We start from the raw sequence: 15121 nt of genomic DNA, 5'->3' as shown, positions 1-15121 counted from the left end.
ACATGCTTACTAGGATTAGTCCCCAAATTACGATCTACCAAACGTAAACTTTGCCTGATAGCATTACTGCTTGCTAAACAAAGAGTGTCCATGTTCTGGGGGAGCGGGAAAACCCCGCAGGGCAAACAGTGGATAAAAGACATGGCATATTGCAAAGATACATTACATATATATGAGGAGGAACTCCCCACCGGGTCCAAACCCAGGGATTACTGGAAGCCTTTGGAGGACTATCTTCGCTCTCATCAGCTTATGTAGAACTACACAGATGTAGGATATTCGGAAATGTGGTTGACAATAAGAACGTAATGTGGTAATGTACTATGTTGATAAGCTATACATGCTGCAGCCTGTATGTTTTTGTTCAAGCATTGTATGGATAGAATAAAATACTAATTACATTTTTTTTTTTTTTAAAGTTATAATTCTGCCCAAATCTCATTTTAAGTTGCGCACCTCCGTACATAGTGTTGTCAACTTGCTTCTCAGACTAATTTAACTATAACTCGCACCTTCCCCATGCCTTGCTTATACCTTTTTTATATTACATCAGATATAGCAGGTTAAATCGTAGCATTCTACCAACACTCAAGCTATCTGAATTGAAACAATTTATCAGAAGAGTGTGCATGGTAGAGGGCATAGTTATCGTTAATTTCGTCTGTCTAGTGTGTTGAAAATGCTCTGTACGAAGGTGCCCGTGTTCTCTTAAGATTTGAGCGGGCGCAAATTATAACTTTAAAATATAATTATAACTTTAGAATTCATAAGGTTTGTGTAGTTTAAGTTGGTTTTGTATTTAAATAATAAATTAAGTTTTCTTAACTATAATTAATCTTTAACTGTTGTTTTTTTTCATATATTTTTTTTTAATGTATTTCTAATCATAAGGTTGTTTATTATGGTATTATTTCTTTTAATTTTTGTTTTGGTAATGCAGTACTTTTGAGAAACGTTAAAGTTAAAAATGATCGTCAGTGTTATTTGTGTGATTGTTTTGTTCACATTAAACGTTCCTCAATAGTACAGCAGTACCTCCGTAAAATGTTTAAATTATATTTACACCAAGCAGTTATTTTTTATTTAAAATACAGATTCAGGGTTTCATGGCTAGTTATGTTTTTTATTGGTATATGTGTTGGTATCGTACATTTAGGTTGTGTTTGTGATCTATTAGGTACCGCAATAGTGATGCAGTAGTTTTGAGATACTACTGAAGTACTTTCACTTTTGTAAAACATAATTTCATTGGCTTAGAACTCTGTGTGTAGGACACAGGAAGTGTATACTCCTTATCCCTATTCAATTTAATATCTTCAAAGGAGAAAATTGTGCTCTTTGGAAGAGGGAATATCTTTTGTCCAAAAGCCACCTTGGAAGTTTTGGACAACTGTAATGGGTGACGAAGATGACCCTGTGCTATTGTAAGAGGAAGAAGAAGAGGTGGTGCAGAGGCCGAAAGGTAACACCTGAAACTGGTAATGGACCACATCCACTGCAAACCTCAGGAAGTTGGCTTCCTGGATGGACATCGACGTGAAAATAGGTGGCTTCCAAATCCAGGGAAGCCAGACAATTGCCCTGGTGGATGAGGGGAATGATGGACTGCAAGGTGGTCATACAAAAGCGATCCAAGTGCACCAACCTGTTCAGAGCCTTGAGATTCAGAATCAAGCGGGAAGAACCATCTGTTTTTTGAACCAAGAAGAGCGTGGAATAGAAGCCCAGTCCCTGTTCCGTCTTCGGCACCAGTTAAACTGCGCCTTTCGCAAGCAACATGCCCATTCCGGACAACATAGCAGCTCTCTTTACGGGGTCATTTTACAACGGGGTAACTTGATAGTGGGTCTTTGGGGAGAGCCCTGGAACGGAATCTGGTACCCCTGACCGAAGAAAGACAGGACCCACTGGTTGGAAATCAGTCTTGACCACTGATACAGGAACAAACGGAGCCAGGCTCCACCTTGGCGTAGTCACTTCTGCCCAGCACCCTGTGGCTGCTGCACCTGAGTCCCAGACTTGTTATGGAACGCAGCTCCCTGACCACGGGCCCAACCACAAAGGGCTGAGAAGAGGAGAGAACAGCAAAACACACAAGATGATGGACGGAATGTTGCACATTGGCAAAACATTCACCCCCAATCACAGATCTGGGTTTAATCCATCATTATTTTGCTCACCACGCCCCCCCAGTCCCGACATTGCCATATGCAAATCAGTCTTGACCCTGTGCCTCATGGGAACAGTCCAGCCCGAACTGCCAAGCCATGTCTTCCCTGGACCGGAATCAGAGGCGAGAACACCCTAAAAGTTCTGCTTATGGAAAAAGGACTTGCGGCACCATCGTGTTCAGCTTGTCCATAAAAAGCCTGGGACCCTCAAAAGGCAGCTCATGAATCAAGGCCTTCTGAGCAACCTAAAGAAGCCATGGTTTTGTCCACAGGGACCGTCTACCAGCCCCCGCTACCCCGGCAGCTGCGGAGAAGGCCCACAGAATATCATAGTGACATTGGACCAAGATCTCTCTGTGCCAAGATAGGAGTGGGGTCCCGCTGAACCTGAAGACAATCAAATAACTTCTCAAAATCCTTGATAAGGACCTGGGAGGCATAGTAAGTGCGAGCCCGAATCCCAGAATGAGATGCTGCATAGGAATCATTCAAGGCTGTCTCCACCTTCCGTTCAACTAGATCAGAAAGGGAAGCCTCCACTGAAGACAAAGAAGAGGAGAAGCCATTGAGGACAAAATAGAATTGACCTTAGGAACCTGAGGAAACTGAACATCAAACTCTGCCAAGCGGTACCTCTTGCCCAGAAAGCGAGGAATCCCCTGCTTGTCAACCTCAAGCCATTCCTTAGCAGAATATCCTTAATGTAATGGCATGATGCAGGAGTAAATCATCCACCACCGAAGAACTATACTGGTAATAAAAGCCATCATCCACCAAAGACTTATGATCAAATCCCAGGACCTCATGAATATGGGCCAAAATGTTCGAAAAAATGTGGATATATTTCCCCTTTTGGGAATTGTTCAAGTCCACATGTTTATCCCCTTTAGACTTTTTGGCAGACGGCTTTTACAGCGTAGTCTGAGGCTCAGAACTAATCAAATTCTGCAAATCCAACCTGGATATCTGCAACAGGTCATCCTCCCGCAGGTCCTGCACATATTTACGCTTAGAAACAGATTTGGCTGGCACCAGGAGCGACTCCTCATCCCCCATGACACCAAAACAGGGACCAAAAGTCAAAGAGGAAGTGCCCAGCACTCCCTAAACATACCATCTCCTAGCAGCCAAGTCTCAAAACCCACAAGACTTGGATGGCCCAAAGACATCACTGCTGCCTCCCCCACAGCCACATTCAATCAAGACATGGCCACGGGAGCTAGGTGCTGCTGGAAGCCCTCAGCACCGGAATGGCCTGCCCCCCCTACCACAGAGAAAAGCTCCCTATCCCAGCCAAGTACATGTGCGAGGAGTACATCGGGAGCAGAGCAGGGATGCAGCCTACTGGGACAATGGTAAGGCCAGCACATGTACAGAAACAATGCATGGCAGTGGGTGGGAGGGGTGTATGTAATAATAAATAAATTAGTTAGCATTTGAGATAGCCTGTTGGGAGGCGGGATTGCCTCACTTGTGTAACGACTGGGATGAGGAGGACATATAAGGGGGTAATGGGTAAAGAAGATGATCCTGTGCTGTTGCAAGAGGAAGAAGAAAAGGTGATGCAGAGGAAGAAATTGAAAGACTCCATAATATGGTAACTTATTTTCTTTGCCAACTGGAGGGTAAAAAAAAGGTAATTCCAAACTTGTTACATGCAGTCTATGTAACAGAGTTATTTCCAGTGGAACATTAAACAATACTCATTTGGTACCACAGGAATGAGAAAGCACCTGCAGGCAATTCATTCTATCAGATTGGCACATGCAGGAAATGAGGCATCATAGTGAGATAGAAGAGGATGAAGCAGGAAGATCAGCAGTCACCACTTCTCCTGTTACTGCAACACCTTTGACTTCTTCTGCTTCATCAGCACCTCCATCACCACCCTCTGCATCTGCTGTCCTTCCAGTAGCACCTTCTACTTATTCTGCTTCATTGGCACCTCCTCCAATACCCAGTTCATCTATCCCACCATCAGTACCTGCTCCTGGCACCGCTGTACCAACACATCTTTTAGGTAGAATCGCACTATAGTGGAGCAATATGGTAGTACAGCGACATACTGTTTCCTCTGTCATACTGTCATTGTTGTGAGACAGAGTTATGATCATCCATTGTGGACTTGTCATGGCTCGCCCGTTTCCTCCCAAGCAGCCTTAGTTTTTTTTGCTTTTGTTGTCCTGTTTCCTGTTGGGACTATTGTTTTGGTTGGTCGTGAAAAATAATCTAAGAAAAAAGAAGGAACATAAAAGTATCTTTTCAGAACTAACCAAATGTCTCAAAAGATAAAGAGCTTGGAACAGTATTGGCCATTATTTTCAGGTATCAGAAATACTAAATTGTAGTCAATATAGAGATAAATGGTAAGTGTAAGGTCAGTTAAATATGAGCATTATGGTGACTTCATACGTTGATAATAGACTACTATATTGATATCTGACTGTATTTAATAACATAACTCTAAGTCAGAAAGGGGATACGAGCACACTGCTTCACATCCCAGCGGCAGAGTTTGTCCTTTTGCATTATGTGAAATGCAGTTCACAATTAGAGCTTACTTGAATATTAGTAATACTATTTCACCAAAGTTGGTGCAGGTAGTGCTGTTCATCTCTAGACACGTGTTTCTGGATTTTATCCTTTATCTTTAGAGATCCAAATCGAATTTTATGAGGGCTTGCTGAGAATTCTGCCACAGTTCTCTCAGGTCTCAGTACCTCTCACAGGCCTTCAGGTACATCCCCAAAAACTCGTCAGCTAACTGGCTCAAGGGAGCCTTTTAAACAGAAGGGGAATGGGAGCACACTGCCTCACATCCGAGCAAAGTTTGCATCTTTGATTTAGGGTGAATGCAGTTCACAAGTAGCACTTACTTGAATATAGTAGTAGTAGTTCACCAAAGGTGGCGCAGGTAGTGCTGTTCATCTCTAGACACGTGTTTCTGGATTTTATCCTTTATCTTGAGAGAGATCAAAATAGAATTTCATCAGGGGAGGCTGAGAATACTGCCACATCTTCTCAGGTCTCAGTACCTATCACAGGTGCACAAGTGCATCTTTGCACTCTGGAAATCTCAAGAAGCAAACTAAAATGGGCTGCACTTGTTAGAAATAGATTCGTGAAAATTGCAGCGATGCTGAAGGTGGGCAAATTTTGAGTAAGAGAGTCATCCCACTGACTGAAAGGGGAATTGAGAGATACCTGCAAGAGAGAATCTAGGATAACAGACCTCAATTACGTCTTAAGAAAACTAACCCCGGGCATAGTACTCCGCTCCGCCAGCGGAGTTTGCGGAGTTTTACCAACTCCGCGCTCCGCTGGGAACACCACTTAACTTGTCTTCTGCCTTCCTTCCTCCTCTTCGCGGTGTCTCTCTTCTTCCCACGTCGTCCTCCTTGCGTCTCTTAAGGTATTACGTCAGGCTTGAACTGCGTGAACACTGCACATGCGCAGTTCATCGAAGACGTAATTCCTACACGGACCTGAGGAGGATGACGCGGGAAGAAGGGAGACACCGCGGTGAGGAGGAGGGAAGGCAGAAGACAAGGTAAGTGGTGTTTTAAAAACAAATTTGTGGTTTATTTTGCAGTTTTTACTACCCCTTACCTCAAATTTTTACCCACAATGGCAAACAGTAAAAAATGGCCATTCCACTGCCCGCTCTAAATTGGAGAGGCGGTAGAAAGGCCAAACCTCTGATAGCCCTCACTCCATCGAGCTGTCGGAGGAGTATGTCAGTGAGGGAAATGGAGTAGTCTCAGCCGCTGACATAGTTAAGGTCCGCCCATCTGTAAGTCATGGGGGTAAACCTTAAGCTTGGCATCAAGGGTGCTCTGTTGCTACTGTGCTTCTAGCTATTCTTTTCCACTGTTACAATAATAGGGATCAGAAAGCAACATTAATTAGCAGAAGAAAACTAAAAGTTTGCTGATTGCTTTCCGTAACTTCATCGCACTGTTAAACCAGCTCGGGAACTCCACAACCTTGGCCAGCAGCCTCACTATTAGAACATTCAAACGGGGTTTGCACTCAGAAGTGATAATATCTAAAGGCAGCAGAAGCTCAGGAACCAATTTGTGGTGACTGGTGGCACTGAGGAATGAACAAGCAGGGGCACACCACTAGTATCACCATTCTGTTTCTTAATCGGCAAACTATCTGCTGGGTTGCTAGGTCTGGTAGAAAGGAGATACCTATTGTAAACTATACATACCAGAGAAGCTCTCAACTGCTGATCCTATTCAGCCTTCATAAGCACAACCTTTTTTCTGCAAGATGGTGGCCAAAATCCAAAGAGAATTCAATAAATAAAGGATTTTTCATAAAGATTAGTAGGGCCTCAGAAGGGGCTGACAGAGAGGCAGTAATCCCCCAGGGGGCCTAACAAAAAATATAATCCCTACAAACCTAGGATCTGACCTTGATGGAGGCCCTCCCCAACTAGAAAGTCTTGAGGACCTGCAATTGGTACTAACCTCTTTCAGCGCAAGATCCTCTCATTTTCAAGTGCTGAACAAATGACCTCAGAATGCCAGAATTTGCCTAATCCAGAATTTTCTCTATAGGAACCTAATGCTAGATAAGCCTAATTAAACGGAAAAGGAGGTTCATAATAAGATAAAATAAACCATGAGAGAAAACAACCGAAGATCAAATCCCTTCCAGTATAGATGCAATGACACTAGAAAACCTCACACTTGAACATCTGCTTTCACTATCCCCCTCTTTATTCAGAAACATTTGGAGGAAGCTTTGTTTGAATTAATAGGCTCTTCAAAGGCAGAGTACTCAAATGAAGCAAACATGGATTGCCACCAAGGCACTTAATACCATGACTTGGATCAATTTGACATAACCTTGCAAGGAAATTTACATGAGCTCACTAACGCTTCTGTCTGGGACAACCAACATGAAGAATTCTTAACAGTGGCTCCCCCAACTAGAGGCCGTGTTCGTTCTGTTGAAAATGTGCAGAAATTAGACCATCTTCTGTACTCAGCATGTGTTATTCATTGCAGAATGTAGTAGAGACACTGAATCTGATATCTAGATTCTGTTACTTAGCAGATATTTGGTGCTGGTAACCTGCCTTGATCACTGGGAGGCAGACCATGATGTATAATAGAGTGCAAAACATAAATCTACCCAGTACTAGAACCCCATACCCGCCTCTTGCTCACATTTTAAGACAGTCTAAACTAGAGGTTTTCAAAGTGAGAGGCACACCCTTCTGGTGCATAGCTGCAAAGGTTTCAGATTGCTCATGTGAGACATTTTCATAATTTCAGAGAAATTATGAGTGATATCCAACGGCAATGAGTGAAACTTTCTTGCAAGCAAAATCAAGCATTGAAGACGAGGGAAACATAAATATCAGAAATGACACCCATTTGAACAACAAGAAACTCTATGATTGGGATAGCAGCAGGGCCGGATGGCCTTCCAGTGGAAGTCCATAAATCTATGGGTGAAGCCATAATTCCATATATGACTATACTCTTCAATAAAGTCCTAGTAGAGGGGGTTAAACCACCTTCTTCGTGGGGAGAAGCAAACATCACTTTGATCTTGAAACCGGGTAAATCCTCCACAAATTGCGGGTCGTATAGACCCAATTATAAGGTCTTTACTAGAATCCTGGCTGATAGACTAAGAGCAGTTGCAGGAGATCTGCTGCATACAGATCAGAAAGGGTTCTTAAAACGTAGAAACCTTTTTGATCTCACGCACGATTTGATAGGTGCGATTGATTTCTCTTCTGGTTTTGCCCTTCCGTTGGCGGCCATGACCCTTGACGCAACAAAAGCATTCAATAGGGTAAATTGGAACTATCTCGCTGCAGTTTTGGAGAAACTGAATTTTGGCCCAAAGTTTTGTCGAAATATAAAACTCCGATATAGTGACCCGTCGGCAAGGTTAGTAGTTAATGGCAATCTGACAAAGCCTTTTAGCATTAAGAGAGGAACAAGACAGGGCTGCCCTCTCTCTCCCCTCCTCTTTGACCTGTACATAGAGCCATTTGCTCAGAGTATTAGGGAGGAGCCAGCCATAGTACCATTCAAGAGCGGCTCATGGGAGAAAAAGGTAGCCCTGTATGCGGACGATATTTCAATCAGATTTAGATACATCATTTCCCCAAGTCATTAGGTTGGCAGAAGATTTTGGCAGAGTGTCTGGCTACGAAGTCAATGCAGGAAAAACTGAAATTATGTCTTGGAACCTGCCAAAGGGTCTCTATCAAACCAAAGATGAGGTACTTGGGGGTTAAAATTGTTACTAGTATTGAGGAGATAGCAAAGGTGAATCTCTCAAATATTCTTAGAGAGTCAAAATCAAATGAAATCTTGAGCTCATGTCCCCTTGACCATTCTGGGTAGAGTAAACTTGATAAAAATGGTTATCTTACCAAGAGTAACCTTTCTCTTCAATACCATCCCACTACATTTCGACAAACAACTGATCAACAGATTTCAGCAGGCAATTAACTCATTTGTATGGGCTTACAGGGCAACCAGGATCTCCTGGAAAAAACTGAGACGGAGAAGGGAAAAGGGTGGTCTTGCACTCCCGGACGTTCAGTATTATGCGTGGGCATTTCAATTAACCTATTCAAGAATGCTGTTAAAACATCCAAATGACTCGGATAGGGGGAAATTGTTTAAAGCAATGCTCTACCAGTCGGAGCTTCCCCAAGAAGGCTTCCTCTTTAAAGATGGAGATAAATATTTTTTCAAAAATGTCAGGCTGAAAGTTTTATGTGGAGCAGCCCAAATATGGGCCAAAATAAAAACATTAATGGGACTGGAGTATTATTCAAGATTAGCCCCGTGGTGGGACAGCCCAGGGTCTCCTAGTTGCCTTAAAGATGTGCTTGCCACACCATTACAAACAGCAGGTTTAACAACATGGGGAGACTTAACTGAAGATGGTTCTCTACTTCCCTGGGTAACATTAAATCATAAAATGGAAGGGGGCATGTCGAGATTCAAATACATACAGCTAAAAAGTTGGTCCCAAAATCACAAAAAGCTGATTGGATTGGGTAATCATCTTGAAGAACTCCTGGTTAAAAAGCCAGCAGGCGAGAAGGAGGTAGCTTCTTTTTATTGGGCAATTGAGGGTGCAATAGACGGAGATTTCAGATTAGCCGGTGAATTTTGGGAAGAGTTGATTGTGGAAGGGGATAGTACTGAGCTTTGGCAGATCTCATATAACACTTTGTTTCCCGTTGTGAAGCCAGCCTGGCTGAGAAGAAATCACTACTTCACAACGCACAGGGCTTATCTGTCCCCTGCTAGACTCTCCAAGATGTCCAACGATCCACCGGCAAGATGTAAAAAATGTAATATGGAAAGGGCTCCGGACACACATATGTTTTGGACCCGTCCGGCTATCTCGGACTTCTGGCAAAAGGTGTCCTCCACTATTACGTCTATCTTAGGACAGCCATTCCATATCACCCTTAGCCTAATAATCTTTGGTATTCAAATGGAAATCACTGGACATACTAGGAGTTTTCTCTTCTTTGCTATTCTGCTGGCTAGACGAGAAATATGCAAGAAATGGGTTGAGGTTTCGCCTCCCACACATTCTGAATGGCTTTCATCAGTCTATAAAACATCTATAATGGATTTGGCCAGACTGAAAAACAGTAAGAAGAGAGCAATTCGGGACTGTCTGTTAAAATGGCTTCCAGCTCAGACAGTAGAATAAATACATTTGTCCATGTAATTTGTAAAGATCATCTCCTCTTTTTTTTTTGTCCTATGATTAGGCCTCTTGTGAAGCTCTCAGGCCGAGATGGATGGATCCCCCTTGGTATCACTGGGTCATGAGATAATAGTGATCTAAGGAGGGGTCTATTTACAACTCTAGTCCCTGGTTTTTTCAAAATTGGTAGAGAGCATGACCACCCTCTCATAAACAGAGAGAGGTTAGCAACAGGTTGAATGCAGGTGTACCACTGGTAGGTTGGCAATATGGCAATACTCCTAAATAAACCTACCTCTCCATAGCGAGTAACAGTGGAGACCAGCAGATTACCAGTTTGCAGGGGTTAGAGGCAAATGAGGATAAAAAGAAGAAAACAAATTATTTAAAAAAAGAAACTCTATGAAGATCTGAAAACTGCTGTAAAGCACCAGAAATGGAAGAGCTCTAACCAAGTGCCCTTGTAACCTGATCATACTGTTACACAAATGTGTAGCCATGGCATTAAACATTAATTAAATGTCTTTCAGAGGCAGTACTTTATTAATGTTATGTGCACATAGGCAGACAAACGTGCAGTTACATACAAAAGATAATATTTATGGGTTGCAACAGACTTTCACTTGCATTATAAAATAAACAATATACTATTAAAGTCCAAATGTATATAACGTTGAGACTAAGAACAACAAAGCAGCAATTGGGATAACATGCTAAGGCCAGCGCTAACAGTCCAGTCAGATGATTCACAGTTTTGATGTAGGAGAATCAGAGGCTGGGTGATGGTGAAATGTTCCTTACACTAACCTGTATCAGGGTTATGGGCACTTTTAAACTGAGACCAAATTAACACACAGGTGAACATTTTATTTTGTGCTTCCATGCAACTTGTTGTACTGCCATTTACCGTTCTTGCCTGTTGTAGGAAGCTGGCTCTTTATCTGATATATCAATACTGTGCTATACCATATAAAGAGTCCAGGGGTTCCCTTACTAGTGGATAGGGGCTTGCTATGCAATCCCAAAGTGCTCTACTGGGGGCAGTGTGGATGGGCATCCTTAGGCTTAACACAGAGAAATGCTAGACATTTGCAAATACACACAATGTTTAATAAATGGCACACAACTTAAGAAGGAGATCCACACCAATTTATAAAAATACCAAGTACCTTTATATATGTTTATATATGTTTAGGCATCAGGGAAAAATTGCTCAGGTAAGTATGTTTATAAATATAAATTATTTTTTTAGTTTTTTAAACTTTCTTTTAAAAGAGGACACAGCGCAATTTCAGAGTTCTGAAAAATTATCCTGTGGAAGGATTAACACGTTCTACAAACATCCTTTTACAAGACCAATCTCCAGGAGTTAAGGTGAGTGATGGGCAAGGTCCAAGGCAGCACCAACAGAGCACCACCAGCGGCATGAGGGCAGCCAGATGAGGGTGCAAAACAGCGCTGGGGGCCCAGTGCATTTCAATGGAGATCAGTCACTCTAAAAAGAGGATGCAGGCTCTGGGTAGGAAGCCAGTCGGGCTGAACCAGCAAGTGGGCTCAGACTTTGCGATGCTCGGGGATGGGGGGATACCTTTTGTCCTCATCTCCAAGGCTCAAGGGAAAAGGGTGTAAAGGTGTCCTTAGGCGTCGGGTGTTTTTCCTTACAGGAGCAGTTGAGGGGGCGTACAGAGGCTGCAGGCAACATCGGGGTGGGGGGCCCAGGAGGCGTGAAACCAAAATAGACTCAAGCTCTGGAGCTGCAGATAAGTTAACTTTGCCACCGTTTTGACGAGGGATGCAGACAAGCAGGCAGGGTTGGTACCAGGTCAGCTGCTTTTTCTCTCTGCTTGGCTTTTGCGGCTCTTTGGTGTCCTCTCTCATCTTAGGTCATCAGGATTGTTTTTCTGGTACCTGGGGCTCCCCTAAATACTGAATTTAGGTGTGTTAGGGGAGAGTAAGGTAGTAGCCCTTGGGGTCACGCTGCCCCATATATGACCACTTCCTCTGGGAAGTGGGCCTAACCCTGTCCCAGAATTCTTAAGTATGCCATCACAAAGATGGCTACTTCGTAAAAGTCATGTCCACCTCACAGTAGCCCATCTTAGTACTCGTATTAGCCTAGAGGTGACATGCCTATCTGATTAGCTAATTTTTCCACCTGCCCAGGTGTCAAGGTATCTCTGGACAGGGCGGTGGCTTCCACTCCTGTGAGGGGAGCCAGATTCACATCACAACATGCAGCTTTTTTGAAGCTCACCTTGCCCAATGAGGTTAATCAGCAGGTCATCTTGTGGAAAGGGGTGTTACGCCCTCTTCCCAGGCAGGCCTTTGTTCTTGGTCATCCTAGGGGGCTAGAATGGTGTCTTGGTTGGTAGGCTGGCAGAAACCAGTCAGCAAGCATACCAGATGCTGGTAGGTTTTTAGGGGGCACATCTAAGGTGCCCTCTGGGTGCATGTATTGATAAATCCAACACTGGCATCAGTGTGAGTTTATCAATATAAGATGTTTGATACAAACATCCCAATTTTCAGCAAAGCCATCATGTAGCAGGGGAACTTGTTTTCACCAGTGTCCCACAAGCTTTAAAATGGTTTCCCTGGTCACTTGTACTGGGAGTAATAGGACTGACCAGTACAGGGGCATATCTGCTCATGCCCTCACATGTAATATTCAGCACCCTGCCTTAGAGCTGTCATGCCTGCTGTGGAGGGTGGGGAAAATTACATATATTACTTTCAGTGTTAGGGACATGGCAGTCAGGGATGTGTGACATGTCATCTTTTCACTTTTTGTCTGCACCAAGATATGCAGCTTGCGATGGTAGTCTTGCATGTGCTTGGTGAGGGGTCCCGTAGCGTCTACAAAGCAAAACCAAAGGGGATGATGGACGGAGTGTTGAACATTGCAAGCACTCACCCCCTGTCAACTGATCTAGTTTAATCCATCATCATTCTTTAGCTCACTCCGCCACTCCAGTTCAGACATGGCCAAATGCAAATCAGTCTGACCCTGTGCCTCATGGGAACAGTCCAGCCCGAACTGCCAACCCATGTCTTCCCTGGACCGGAAACAAGCATCCTGGGACCGGTTACTGGCTAATCAGCCGTCATCAGCCAGGCTAGCTTGAATCCAGTGGCAAAGTGAGCAAGGGACCCACGTCTGGGCATACCCTGCCAACTTAGGGCGAAAAATGCAAAACCAAAGGGGATGATGGACGGAGTGTTGAATATTGCAAACACTCAACCCCAGTCAACTGATCTGGGTTTAATCCATCATCATTCTTTAACTCACTCCACCACCCCAGTTCAGACATGGCCATATGCAAATCAGTCTGACCCTGTGCCTCATGGGAACAGTCCAGTCTCACATTTCGTGCTGCAGCCTTAGGGACCCTCTTTAGTGCCTCAGACTCTAGGTACCAAGGTACCATTTACTAGGGCGCTAAAGGTTTTGCCAATTGAGGGAACAGTTGTACAGTTTTGGGAAAGAGCTCTGGCACTGGGGACCTGCTGTGCAGGAACCCAGCGACTTTCAGTAAAAATCACATTGTGTATCAGGCAAAAAGTGGGGTAACCATGTCAAAAAGGGGCACTTTCCTACACCTTCTCTCAGATGGACAATATTTATAACGTGTTTCACCTTGAGGCCTGTTTATTTGAAACATTAATATAGTAGTCATTGTTCTATCCAGTGATAAACTGGGGCAGAAAATGGTTGTATTCTTCGTTATTCTTGAGAACACCCTTTCTTCATCAGCATTGCTGTGGGCCAACATAAAGATAAGTTTGGCTACTTTTAAAAGAAGGAAAAACATGCTTCTCTGAGTTCCAACAGCAGCAAATTATGTGTCAAGGGAATGCCAAATGGCATCCATCCTGTAAGTGACCACAGTTTATTTAGATAGCAACCCTTTCTCTGGCATTTCTGGTATGTCCTCAAAGTCGGTGACTTGGTAGTTTGCATAGTCATACTTTACTCCTTTCTTGTGAAAGCTGTGAACTGCTTCACAGAAAGCTTACTGGGTTCCTGGATTAATGTTTGCTTTCTAGCATGTTTCTTAACTTTCCATGCACAATGATGCCAATATACAGACTTGAATCTGGGATCTGGCAATCTTTTGATGTAAAACCAGGTAAACTGGCATCTGAGTTCCTCTTGAAAGACTGTTGACATCTACACAAACACTCTACTCAAGAGCACAGTTAGTTCAATCATGGCATCGTACAGGAGGTGAATGACTGGGCCTTCCCTTTGCAGCAAAAGGTTGAAATTAACAAAAGCAGGTAACACAGCTTGACAAAATAGACAGTAGATCTCAGTCATAGGGTTCTCAAAACTCTGAACAAGTCTCCTTAACCTGGCCTTGCTAGTTCTGTCACTGTCTGGTGTTGACAAGAAGTATGAACGCAGAGCAGCAAACTAAAAAATCAGTCTATCCAAACCTGTGGACATTCCTAACCACCTGACAGAAATGAATTTCAGCATAGGGCGGTAATCAGAATCAACAAATTGACATTTAGCATACACGTTCTTACGTTCTGAAGAATAGCCAAACCAAAAGTAGACATCTACAAGCAATTCTTTTATATCAAAATCTTTTAAGCTGGAACAGAAAGCTGAGGCAGTATAGAAAGCTACATTGTGAGCCATGTGGCATGGGCAAGCCATGAAATAGACATTAGGATTCAGAGACAGTACTCTAGTTTTAATAGAGTCATGCTTTCTCACATTCAAAGAAGCACTATCTACGCCAAAGCCAATCTAATTTTCCCAAGGAATGGAATGTTTTCCCATGACATGAGATACTGCAGTGAATATAGCTTCAGCTATATTTTCCTTGCTTAAACATAAGAAATTCGCAGCATACTAAGCCCTGCTTTATATAAAAAATACGTACAGTGATGGGGTTAATTTTTTTTAATGCAATGATCATTGCTACCATCAACACACAGACTAAAGGCTGAGACTGTCATTTCAACCACTAAGGCAATCGACAACTCTGGTGCAATGGCATCATTTAATACACAGGTTGCTTTTGTTCTGGCATAAATATAAACCTGCATGGTTTTAGAGTCTGGGAAACATGTCTTACGAGGCTGCCCATATGAAACCAAGCAACAACAGAGTAAACTCTACCCCTATAATTGAGAGATGTACAGTGTATCATACATTAAAATAAACAGAGAATGACACTCAAATCGGATTAAGGTAATATGGCATACAAACACTTGAAGTCACC

The 15121-nt window shown here is 43.2% G+C and overlaps 1 pseudogene; it reads right to left on the bottom strand.

Annotated features, from left to right (window-relative positions):
• Positions 1-13774: 13774 nt before the first annotated feature.
• Positions 13775-14945, bottom strand: LOC146831601 (uncharacterized; annotated as a pseudogene).
• Positions 14946-15121: the final 176 nt, after the last annotated feature.

The sequence above is a fragment of the Triturus cristatus genome, chromosome 5_1 (genome assembly GCF_964204655.1).
Source record: "Triturus cristatus chromosome 5_1, aTriCri1.1, whole genome shotgun sequence".
Classification (NCBI taxonomy): domain Eukaryota; kingdom Metazoa; phylum Chordata; class Amphibia; order Caudata; family Salamandridae; genus Triturus; species Triturus cristatus.
This window is presented reverse-complemented; position numbering and strand designations above follow the sequence as displayed.